At 34.1% G+C, this 9916-nt stretch overlaps 1 long non-coding RNA gene across 1 annotated transcript; it reads left to right on the forward strand.

The window, feature by feature from the left end:
- The first annotated feature begins 750 nt into the window (after positions 1-750).
- Positions 751-3574, forward strand: LOC111089478. Its single transcript, XR_002613750.1, has 2 exons — positions 751-834; positions 3278-3574. It is a non-coding gene; the product is annotated as an uncharacterized LOC111089478 (long non-coding RNA).
- Positions 3575-9916: the final 6342 nt, after the last annotated feature.

Genomic DNA, 9916 nt, shown 5'->3' on the forward strand with positions numbered 1-9916 from the left:
TGAGACAGGTCCTACTCTGTCGCCCTTTCAATCTCCAATGGTAAAAATAAATAATAGAAAACAAAAACAAAGTCTCGCATCATGACTTTAACTTACTTTAAAGAATAATTTCTGACCTTGAACCCACTCTCCTATATCTTTATATAATCAAAAGTATCTTTTGAGAGAAATCAAGCGTCATGCCAAAACTATGAAATTATACCAAAATCCTTTAACGCTTTCTTGTTATCTGGAGAGTGACTTTTTATCTTTTAACTTAGAAAAAGTCTGTGTACCACTAACAATAGAAACAGTTTTCTGTCAATATTGAAAACAATAAAAACAAGTGACCTAAACAAATAGAAAAAAATATGTTTCCTTGCAGTTTGATGTTAGTGATGTGTTTAAAACGTGCTTACAAAAAAATGTTTTACTAGAAAGTAATTTTATAGGCATAAAAACTTTAAGTTAACCAACATCAGTCATGCTTGTGTAAGTCAAATTAAACCAGTACTTTGAACTAAGATTCCATTGGCTTTCTCAGCAAATGAAGATAGATTTAATAAAAATCATGATTTTGTTGTTTAATTAATTTTCTCGTTTAAACAGTGCCAACACTATTTTTTGTTAAAACTAACCTAGCCCAAAAATAAAATGTCATCATCTTTATATTTTGATCGAAAGATGGCGCTATACTGACAATGGTTATATTTTGCATGCATAGATACAAAGAACGACGAGTAAGTGTCCAGTAGTTCGTACTAAGCGCTTGACGCTTGCGGTAGCAGATTTCCGGTTCGGGTACCAATTTTTTCAGGATGTCATTTCTGCTCCGTTTGGTGCTCCTAGCTCCAGGTGAGTTACAATAATATTTGAAAGTGTTTAAAAAATCAACCTTATTAAATATTAAAATCATTTGCCTCTAAAGTTTTATACCTTTGAATGTATTAAAAAGTTTTAATAACAAACATCATCTCTCCGTTTGCATAATGTTTTCAGTTAGTGTTTTGTAACAGTTTCTCTAAACTCCGAAACAGATTTCTACATAGAATGTATACGTTTCTTTTTATTTCGTGAGAGATAAGCGCATGATATGAAACAAATAAAATATTTCGAAGAACTAATGTTAGATGTTGACATTCACTGACTACAAGGGGTTTTAATATTACGTGAAAAGGTTTTTTAAGAACCGAATCAGTTCTAGGAAACATCATTCTTATTAAAGACCTGTTATGCTATACACATGTAAATGTTAGATTACTGGGATTATCTAATCATTGTATAAGCTTAGGCTTTTCGTAACTACGTCAAAACCGTTAAGTAAAGCATAGGAGTAGTATTTTATTTGATGGAGTTTATTTATAAGTGTAAGTTTCAGATTTAAATATTCTTTGAGAATTAAAGTTACTAGTTTATTGGTAGCGAAGAAACGGACAGACGTTTGTTTCAGGTTTTGAATAATATTAAGGTTATAATATATGTATCTATAATACGGGACTAGTTATTTATTTTTAACAAGGTTCCAGGTTTTTTTTCTCCCAATCAAGTCAAGTTTCAGAAAACCATCTGTCTCACAAACAAACATATGCCTGTACAAAACTACTAATAACTTTTAACAGCGTTTTTTGTTTACTTAAGAGACATTACAGCTGTACTTTGGTTGCAGTGGCCCTAACTGTGTGTATTGTAGAATATATAATACATTTATAGCACACAGTACCTTTCTTTCTGTAGTGTCCTACATCTCTGAAAGTGAATGTAACATTTAAAATAAAAAACATTGGACATTCATTTGATGATTTTCTTGTTGAACACCCTTAGTGTAATATATTAGTGTTAGACGTTATACCAACTCTCTCTTCGAATAGGCCCGGAATGGCCAGGTGGTTAGGGCTCTCGACTTGCAATCTGCGGGTCGCGGGATCGACTCCCGTGCCACCGAACATGCTTGCCTTTTCAGCCGTGGGAGCGTTATAATATGACGGTCAATCCAACTATTCGTTGGTAAAAGAGTAGCCCAAGAGTTGGCGGTGGGTGGTGCTGATAGCTGCCTTCCCTTTAGTCTTTCCCTGTTAAATTAGGGACGGGTGGCGCAGATAGTCCTTGTGTAGTTTGCACGAAATTCATAACAAACCAAACCCTGGTAGAATAACGAATCACAGGATGTTTCGTGAGTGGCTATGCCTCACCTGGCGAGCAAAAGCGCAAGATTAGTATGGGTATTTCCTGTAGTTTAAACTATCTGAATTTTATTAAACTAATAAGATTAGTATGTGTATTTCCTATAGTTTAAACTATCTGATTTTTTATTAAACTAATAAGATTAGTATGGGTATTTCCTATACTTTAAACTATCTGATTTTTTATTAAACTAATAAGATCAGTATGAGTATTTCCTGTAGTTTAAACTATCTGAATTTTATTAAACTAATAAGATTAGTATGGGTATTTCCTATAGTTTAAACTATCTGATTTTTCAATAAACTAATAAGATTAGTATGGGTATTTCCTGTAGTTTAAACTATCTGAATTTTATTAAACTAATAAGATTAGTATGGGTATTTCCTATAGTTTAAACTATCTAATTTTTATTAAACTAATAAGATTAGTATGGATATTTCCTGTAGTTTAAACTATCTGAATTTTTATTTAACTAATAAGATTAGTATAGGTATTTCCTATAGTTTAAACTATCTGATTTTTTATTAAACTAATAAGATTAGTATGGGTATTTCCTGTAGTTTAAACTATCTGATTTTTTATTAAACTAATAAGATTAGTATGGGTATTTCCTGTAGTTTAAACTATTTGAATTTTTATTTAACTAATTAGGTTAACTTTAATACATTTCTTTCCACAAGATACAAGTGAAAGTCCTTTCCTATTTCGTAGCATCTCTCGACGTAATGTTTGTCAAAGTCTTTAATGTTTTATATCCCAGTGGCACAGCGGTATGTCTGCGGACTTATAACGCTCGTAACTGGGTTTCGATACCCGTGGTGGGCAGAGTACAGATAGCCCTTGTGTAGCTTTGTGCATAATTACAAAGAAACAAAACTTTAATGTTTATCACCCCCCGATGGCTAAGCGGTAATTCTGAGGGTTTTTTTACGATAAAAAATCGCGGTAGGCAAAGCACGGATAACCCTTCGTGTTTAACAAATCATTATTGTTTTATCAAACATTTGAATTCTCTTTCTCTAAAACATAAGAAACAATATAATTTCTTGTTTGTCCACAAGAAGAATGTTAGAGTTCTGCTCCTCTCTCATATTGTTTTCGTTTATATTTTCCTTAGACAATGCAGCTATAATCAGTACGACTTCTATCCTGTAGACAGACACAACTAGAGCGGTTCATTCCACTTGCACCAACAAAACATATCTACGTACTTCATGGACGCTACACTTAAATTAAAGTTTCCTATATACGTGCGTTATTCGACGAACACACCTCCTAGTGGATGTGGAGAATATTAGAGTAGGCGTTCCATTCCTGCACTCGATATCAAATTTCGTTATAAATTCCGTGAATAGTGATACAGGAAGATAAGGAAGGTGTACCATTAATTATATTAAAAACTAAGTCAAGTTCATGAGTGTTATATTAATAAAATCTTCTGAACAAGAATTAATGAACCGTATAAGTCAGAACAAAAAAAGGGGAACTTATAAGTTAATGAAGCCACTGAACAAAATTTCATAAAGTTTTAAATCGGTACACCAGAAAACTAAAACTTATAATCATCAGTTGTGTAGTTAGTGATATTTTAAGCCATAATCTCAATAATATGTTACAAGTTTTAGCCAATTTAGGTGACTTATATTAGCCCTAAACCAATATTATAATAACCTACCAATCATCATAATTTTACCAATTAATCCAATAATCATTTAAAGTTATCAAATGCATTATATCAATGAAGATCTATCGAGACTAACAACAAACAGAAACGGAATATGTTACTACTACATAGATGAGTTATAGAAACGGAATATGTTACTACTACATAGATGAGTTACAGAAACCGCATATGGTACTACTAGATAGATGAGTTATCAGAAACGGAATATGTTACTAGTAGATAGATGATTCACAGAAACAGAATATGTTACTACTCGATAGATGCGTTACAGAAACGGAATATGTTACTACTCGATAGATGATTCACAGAAACAGAATATGTTACTACTCGATAGATGCGTTACAGAAACGGAATATGTTACTACTCGATAGATGATTCACAGAAACAGAATATGTTACTACCAGATAGATGCGTTACAGAAACGGAATATGTTACTATTAGATAGATGAGTCATCAAAAATGTAAACATAGCTTAAAGTCAGATTTATGGTTCTGATCTGCATATTTTGCATTACAGCATATGTTTAGAGTTTCCATAATTTAACCTACAATGTACGTTAATCTTTTCAATACTGGTAGGTTATATTTGTTCCAGCATAAGTTTGTAACCTAATAAGATGTTACTCTCACCTCAGAATGTATAGATATATAACACAATTTCATAGATATCTTCTGGGACACATGTAATCTAACAGCAATGTCTGTTGTAACACATGTAGCCCAACAACAATATCTCTTGTAACACATGTAGCCCAACAACAATGTCTGTTGTAACACATGCAATATAATAACAATGTCTGTTGGGACACATGTAATCTAACAGCAATGTCTCTTGTAACACATGTAGCCCAACAACAATGTCTGTTGTAACACATGTAACTCAACAACAATTCCTGTTGGGACAATAATGCCTGTTTATAACACATACGGTAGAACCCCGTTATAACGCGGTAGTTGGGGTCCACGAAATGCGATCGTGTATTTTCCATATCTTTTGCATATTTATTCGGTATACGAGGTATTTTGCTTATTCATTTGAGAGCTTCGGATACCCAAGTTATCGCCCAGTTCTTGTTACGGATACCTTCTACTGTAACTCCATTTTATCATATATATCCCAGCATTACTACAGTTTGTAAAATGTTATCAATTATACTGTTGACATGGTTAAATGCAGTAAAACATTTATTGTCCCAAAAATTAATTGTTCATTATTTTAATAAATTCGTGGATTTTCTCATTCCGGCTGACTTCTGGCTATGAACAAAGTCTAGTATGCTTCTTAGCTGCAGGATAAGTATGCTGTCAACATCTTGGTTTTTAATCCATCGAATACTAGCTTCAAGGTGTTCTGTTGCTTCAGTGACCTTGAAAGGTGACTGGCTGGCAAGTCGTCATTGTCGTCTTCTTCGGTAAACTCTGGCTCTGGTGCTGTTTCTTCTCAGCTTGTGCCAGAAATGGGAAATCTGTCCGAACAGGCCTAAACAAATCACTGGTGAAAAGCGGAATCCAGAGTTTCGTCAGCGGTCACTTTTAAGTTCTTACGTTGGACACCAGATGGTGCTCTAAAACACGGAGTAGAACGCGAGGTTTTCTTCCTCTTCGTAAGGTGGATTCATTAATCCCAAAGTCACGAGCAACCTGAGATTGCTGTATACTATTTTTAATTTGATCCAGACCAGAGCATACAATTTATCTTTTCCGATAAATGATTTGCGTTTACGTGAGGATTTATCCGTCACGTGCAATTAAAAAATAATAAGTAAATCGTGAAAACCAAAGGTTAACGCACACATTTAGGAAGAAAAAAAAAATCTTAAAATGCCAGAAGACGAATAGGCTGTGATAGAATTGCTTTTCTGTTCAGCTGTTATATACCGGACTGTCCTCTAGGAAGCAGCATGCTTTGGTCACGTGTCTATAAAGGTTTCTCACAAAACTAAAACGCGACAAGGACAATTCTTTTAACGAAAAATGAGCAATATCGTTGAATTACAAAATCTTAATAGAAGAACTCGTGAATTTATCGATAGAAAATTGGGGGCCAAACAATGACCGAGTTTTATCGGGGTTCTACTGTATCAAAACGTTGTTTCCTTCAATCTTAGCCCCCCCCCCCCAGTGGCACAGCGTTATGTTTGCGGACTTACAGGGCTAGAATCCGGGTTTTGATACCAGTGGTGGGCAGAGCATAGATAGCCCATTGCGTAGCTTTGTGCTTAATTACAAACAAACAAACATACTTCAATCTTAATCTATTTTGTCCTACTTATATGTGTGAAATATACCTTTTAATGGCATCTCTCTCGGTTGTTGTTGATTAATCTCATGTTATGCATAATTAGAATTAAAGTTTCTACAGAAAGAGAATACAATTGAAATTGATAACGTAAATTTTAGTTTAACATGAAAAGTGACCGAATCATGTTAGCGTCAAACATGAAACAGAAAGACTCGCCGAAGATTAAATAAAATATTTTAGGCAGACACTTTGAGTTGATATTATGAATCAGCTTGGTAAAATAATGACATATAAAGTTTTAGCAAGGTTTGTTAAATATTTACGAACAAAAAAAAAAAGACAAGGTCTCTTTCTAAAATAAATTATTGAAAAATACGATTATGTTTAATTAAAATATATTTTAATATATATATATATATATATTACAATGTTTTATACACACCGAACACGTGCTCGAATAAGGTCATATATTGAAATTGATCATGCAAAAAACTGTTTAAAAGCCTTGTTTCAATTTCATTTTATCACGTAACAAAGACGCTTTATGTCCAACGTGTAGTGGAACAAAATACGTGTAATTCTTGATGTTGGATTATACCTGAAAACTGTATGTGTGTTCGTAGTGTTTGGAATGATAATTTTATTACCGTAAGAGCACGAACAACGAACAATTGTATTGTCAAACGTTTTTTATTTTTAAAGCTAATAAATATGGTTATTGGGTTTTATATGTATAAGTATCTTTAGGATGAGCGTAGTAAAATACGTGAAACTACCAAATCGTTTGAGTTCACATGAACCGTATTCGAAACTGGCATAGGAATGGTTAAATACACAATTTGATAGGCTTGTTAATTTCGCTGTTCTATTCAAGGTTCATTACTATTTGTAAATCACAAACAACTTCGAATAATCGGCGTGTTCTTTTGGTTAATGTGAGAAATTACAAGAAAATGAACTATGCTCGAGTAACTATTTTTAAAGCAATGAGTCACCTAAAGTCTTGTCTGTTCGACCTTAACTTCGCGTTATCACGTCTACTTAAGTTGTTTTGAATTCCGCACAAAGCTACACGAGGACTATCTGCGCCAACCGTCCTTAATTTAGCAATGATAGACTGGAGGGAAGGCTGCTAGTGAATACTATCTACCGCCAACTCTTGGGCTACTCTTATCAACCAACAGAACTGACCGTTACTTTATAACGACCCCACGGCGGGAAAGACGAGTATCTTAGATGAAGAATATTCGAATCCGCGACCCTCAGATTGCGAGCCAAGCGACCTAACCATCAGGCTATGTTAAGTCCATGTTGTTTTTGAACTAGAACTAAGCCGCTAAGCGCAATTAAAAGCAATATATATATATATATATCTCACAAAACAAACTTGGAAAAATTTATTAAATGAGGATAGTTTACTAGGAGTTTTCAAACAATGTATGATAGGAACTTGGTTTGAATCGAACACCATAAAATTAGGCTTAAAGTGAAAGATCGGCTCTGTGGTTAAATGAAACGTTGAACGTTTATGATCAAATAAAATCTGAATAAGCTTAGAAATCGGCTATAAAATTTTCTTTTTAAATAATCTATACTCCATTCTCTATTATTTCCGTAAAAGGAACTGGTGCTAAAGTTTTCTCCAGTAGCGGTTGTTGAATCACAAAAAAAGTGAAAGCCACTAATTTACAAATTGTATGCACGTGATGAAGATGTACTTGTTGTGAATCACCGTTTCGATTTCTATCAAAACTTTTGTTTGTTTTGAAGTTAAGCACAAAGCTACACAATGTGCTATCTGTGCTCTGCCCACCACGGGTATCGAAACCCGGTTTCTAACGTTGTAAGTCGGCAGAGAAACCGCTGTGCCACTGTGGGGGCCAAAACCTCTGAGACAGTGTTATATTTTGAATTCATGTTCTTCGAACGATATTGTACCTAAGCAATATTGTGGTATCAGTGCATCTGTTAAAAATGGTGAGTTACCAGTCAATAATAAATAAGTAAGAATGGTGAGTTATCAGTCAATAATAAATAAGTTAGAATGGTGAGTTATCAGTCAATAATAAATAAGTAGGAATGGTGAGTTATCAGTCAATAATAAATAAGTAAGAATGGTGAGTTATCAGTCAATAATAAATAAGTTAGAATATATGAAATATTGTGTTAACATTTTTTTTCGTGAATTTTTGTAATCGTAACGTTTAATACGTCCAGTCAGCTGGAACATTCCTCAACAAACCTGGAGCTGATTGGCCAAAGTGTGATACATTTCACCGTATTAGGTTAAGAAGCGGAAACAACCACCGAATTTTAAAGTGACGATTTCTACAAGTAAATTAGATCAAAGTGCCGAATTTCACTCGAAAGAAAAGGAAACCAGCGAGCGCACGTTTGCCAGTTTCAAACGTACATGTTTGGTAAACTTCATTGTATTTAAAATCTTCATCTGTGGTTAGAAGACTTTGAAATTTTCAGTTATACGAAACTCAACTGAAGAATACGTTTTTTTTGGATGTACATGTACGTTATAGCCTGTAATACACTGTCGTGGCGCTTGACGGGAAAACCTTACTGCTGGTTGGTCACACACACATAGGTCCAGTAGGTTGTTTTGTCGCAAAGCTACACAATAGACTGAACAACGAATTTTAAAGTTATAGCCCTGAAGCTTACATCTGAGCCACTGAGGGCAAAAACCAATGTAGATAAGGAAGGAACTAAGAATCCTACTTTTATTTGATAGTTCCAACTAATGATATCGTGGATGTAAAATATAATAGGTACGAATCGTGGAATAAAGTCGATTCAAATCGCAGCAAAGGATGTAAGGACATAAGGTTACAGAATCTTAACATTTGTTGGGTTTTTTGTTATTTACATATAAAATATTGTTTTCCGATTTCTTTGTTTTAGATTATACTGTGAATTTACTGTTCATAAATACAAGTGGTTATACAAGACGTCCGAGCAGATCCTGTTTCGGGTTGGAAGGGAGTATTTTATGTTACCGTAAAAATAACACAATTACAATCATGCTTCTATTAATCTTTATAAAAAAAACACATATAGTTTTTCTCACTGTTTTCAAGATAGATGGTTTCTTTGTCCTAAAGCTACCCAGGGACTATCTATGCATCTATGCCGTCTCTAATATTGTTTTGAATTGATGGGCTAGAGGGAGGAGAGTGTTTATATCTCGGGTTGTTTTTAATCAATTTTTTTGTTGTTTATGGGGGCGCCACTAGCAGACGATATGTCCCCCAATTTCACGGAATCACCTTGGTGTGACGGGGATTAAAACCGCGACCCTCAGATTGCGAGTCGAGCGCCATAACCATCCTGCCATGCTGGGCATCCTTTAAAGTAGGATTTACCACTCTTATAGTACACTCATGACCCGATAGTACCATTTACACTCACCAGGACTGGCCTGACGATAAAACTGTTTAATTAGGTAAATGATTCGATATTATATCTGAATAATATCAGTTATATGAAATAATACGATTTTCGTTTCAACTTAGCATACTTCTTTCTCAAGAGATTTCACACAATAAAAGTTCGGCTAAAACAGAACAGTAAAGTAATTATATTTAATATGAAAATCTCATATTACTTGTTTAAACGTATTAAAAACATCTTAACGTTACATAAGAAGAAATCCGGGATCAGTTATTCGAATCTGGCCGTTGTTTCACACCACTGGTGTTAAATTTCTTTAGCAACTAAATATGACAGACCTGTTGTACTCACAGCAAGTTTGACAACAGAAAACTACATAAACTTATAAACTACAAAGTTACACGAGGGCTATATGCGCTAGCCGT

Source organism: Limulus polyphemus, unplaced genomic scaffold (genome assembly GCF_000517525.1).
Source record: "Limulus polyphemus unplaced genomic scaffold, Limulus_polyphemus-2.1.2 Scaffold6399, whole genome shotgun sequence".
Classification (NCBI taxonomy): Eukaryota; Metazoa; Arthropoda; class Merostomata; order Xiphosura; family Limulidae; genus Limulus; species Limulus polyphemus.